Source organism: Nanorana parkeri, unplaced genomic scaffold (assembly GCF_000935625.1).
Source record: "Nanorana parkeri isolate BGI_ZX_2015 unplaced genomic scaffold, ASM93562v1 scaffold2585, whole genome shotgun sequence".
Classification (NCBI taxonomy): Eukaryota; Metazoa; Chordata; class Amphibia; order Anura; family Dicroglossidae; genus Nanorana; species Nanorana parkeri.
In genome coordinates, this window is record NW_017308853.1 from 83264 (window position 1) to 86977 (window position 3714).

Consider the following 3714-nt stretch of genomic DNA (forward strand, 5'->3'; position numbering starts at 1 on the left):
CCCCCCCCGAGCCCACACTGACCGCCTGAGAGCCCGCACTGATCCCCTGGAGCCCGCCCTGATCCCCTGGAGCCCGCCCTGATCTCCTGGAGCCCGCAATGGCCGCCTGAGAGCACACACAGACCTGCTGAAGCCCGCTCTGACTGCCCGAGAGCCTGCACTGACCCCCCCTTAGGGTTACCACCCGTCCAGGATTCACCCGGACAGTTCAGGTTTTGAATGCTCTGTTCGGGTTTCATGGCAGCAGAAACCCGGACACAAGATGTCAGGCAGACGGGGGCAACCAAAATTAAGATTGGGGCTACTCCCCCCCTCCCCCGCTGAAAATAGCCTCACCTGTAATATTTGCATATGAATGGGCGGCGCTATTTAGATATGAATAAGCCACGACTAATTTTCCCCAAAAATTGTCTGCGCGTCCCTAGAGTGTTCGGGTTTCGCTTGAAAAAAAGGTGGCAACCCTACCCCCCCTGGAGTTTCCAATAGAGGGAGCACCTCACCTATAACCTTTCTCAGTGCTGCTGATCTCCTGGAGGCTCTTGACAGCCACTTCCTGTCTATGTCACTCCAGCCATGGCTGCATGACACTTCTCAGGGCGGGTTTCCTGATGGTGACAGTCTGTGTGCCACGTCTGCGTAATGTGTGCTAGCACGGCCACTTGTAGTCTCCAGAGTGACAACACAGGCGGCTAATTGGAAGACAAGGGCAGGGCGTTGTCACCTCGTCACAGGTAGTGCCTGAAAAAGGATTATCTGGGACTATTTAATTGAAGTTGCAGATAGAAATGGCTTTGAAATGCCAGTAACATGTCAGCCGAGTGGTCGGGCTTACATCGTAGGCAAGGACGGGAACATTTCACATTGTAGCCGCCGGCCATGAGATGCCACAAGTCTCACCCTGCTGAATGATAATAATCGCCTATTGGGTGTAATGTGCAGTGGTGGCCACCAGGGGGCGGCCTCTGACCTCCCTTCCCCATGCACAGCATCATACAGAGCGGAATGGTTCAATGTAAACTCCGGATCGCCGGATACACAACGCTGGCGGATCTGCAGCCCGTTCCTGTGATAATAACTTGTCATCATAATTACATCCTATCCTCATTATCTTATATCTTATTACCCAGCTTCTGGGTTTTTGTTGTGCTGACAAATCTCCTTTCACCCAACATTCACCAACATTTGCCCAAAATTTATCTAACATTCGCGCAACATTCACCCAACATTTATCTAACATTCCCCAAACATTCGCCCAACATTTATCTAACATTCGCCCAACATTCACCCAACATTCCCCTAACATTCACCCAACATTCCCCTAACATTCGCCCAACATTCACCCAACATTCGCCCAACATTCACCCAACATTTATCTAACATTCCCCTAACATTCGCCCAACATTTATCTAACATTCGCCCAACATTCACCCAACATTCCCCTAACATTCCCCTAACATTCGCCCAACATTCACCCAACATTTATCTAACATTCCCCTAACATTCGCCCAACATTTATCTAACATTCGCCCAACATTCACCCAACATTTATCTAACATTCCCCTAACATTCACCCCACATTTATCTAACATTCGCCCAACATTCGCCCAACATTTATCTAACATTCGCCCAACATTTATCTAACATTCGCCCAACATTCACCCAACATTCCCCTAACATTCGCCCAACATTCCCCTAACATTCGCCCAACATTCACCCTCTTCCAAAAAAACGTTTTATTTTATCAAAATAAACGTACCTCATCTCCGGGGTTGCTTGGAAGGTAAGGCAGTGACAGGACCTCTTTATATGTAAATGTGACCTATGGGTCTGGGGGGGTCTATAAATCTCTCCCGATCTTATAACCGATCTTATACCTTCGACATTCCACTTACCTTCCCCAATCCACATACCTTCGACTTTCCACATACCTTCGACATTCCACTTACCTACAATGTTCTATGTACCTTCCCCAATCCACATACCTTCGACTTTCCACATACCTTCGACATTCCACTTACCTACAATGTTCTATGTACCTTCCCCAATCCACATACCTTCGACTTTCCACATACCTTCGACATTCCACTTACCTACAATGTTCTATGTACCTTCCCCAATCCACATACCTTCGACTTTCCACATACCTTCGACATTCCACTTACCTACAATGTTCTATGTACCTTCCCCAATCCACATACCTTCGACTTTCCACATACCTTCGACATTCCACTTACCTACAATGTTCTATGTACCTTCCCCAATCCACATACCTTCGACTTTCCACATACCTTCGACATTCCACTTACCTACAATGTTCTATGTACCTTCCCCAATCCACATACCTTCGACTTTCCACATACCTTCGACATTCCACTTACCTACAATGTTCTATGTACCTTCCCCAATCCACATACCTTCGACTTTCCACATACCTTCGACATTCCACTTACCTACAATGTTCTATGTACCTTCCCCAATCCACATACCTTCGACTTTCCACATACCTTCGACATTCCACTTACCTACAATGTTCTATGTACCTTCCCCAATCCACATACCTTCGACTTTCCACATACCTTCGACATTCCACTTACCTACAATGTTCTATGTACCTTCCCCAATCCACATACCTTCGACTTTCCACATACCTTCGACATTCCACTTACCTACAATGTTCTATGTACCTTCCCCAATCCACATACCTTCGACTTTCCACATACCTTCGACATTCCACTTACCTACAATGTTCTATGTACCTTCCCCAATCCACATACCTTCGACTTTCCACATACCTTCGACATTCCACTTACCTACAATGTTCTATGTACCTTCCCCAATCCACATACCTTCGACTTTCCACATACCTTCGACATTCCACTTACCTACAATGTTCTATGTACCTTCCCCAATCCACATACCTTCGACTTTCCACATACCTTCGACATTCCACTTACCTACAATGTTCTATGTACCTTCCCCAATCCACATACCTTCGACTTTCCACATACCTTCGACATTCCACTTACCTACAATGTTCTATGTACCTTCCCCAATCCACATACCTTCGACTTTCCACATACCTTCGACATTCCACTTACCTACAATGTTCTATGTACCTTCCCCAATCCACATACCTTCGACTTTCCACATACCTTCGACATTCCACTTACCTACAATGTTCTATGTACCTTCCCCAATCCACATACCTTCGACTTTCCACATACCTTCGACATTCCACTTACCTACAATGTTCTATGTACCTTCCCCAATCCACATACCTTCGACTTTCCACATACCTTCGACATTCCACTTACCTTCGACATTCCACGTACCTTCAGCGTTCCATATACCTTCTACATTAGGGTGACCATTCGTCCCCGATTTCCTGGGACAGTCCCGGGATTGAGCAGACCGTCCCCCGGACAAATGATGTTCTGTCCATTATTATCTTATTGCGGATTGGACGGTGACCTTTGACCTGCAGATGATGACAAATCAGGAAACTCGACAAGTTTAAAAAAAACAAACACTTTTTTTTACGTTAATAAATGTGTTATTAACCCTCATTGACCCGAATTTCCACCCCCTGGAACCTTTAATAAGATTTAATTGGTATCTGCGACTTCATTGGTTAGATTTTTTTCCCTCACTTCCTGTGGGAGGTCACTGGGAAAGGAAGTGAGGGGAATCTCCCTGATGGTGTCACATGACACA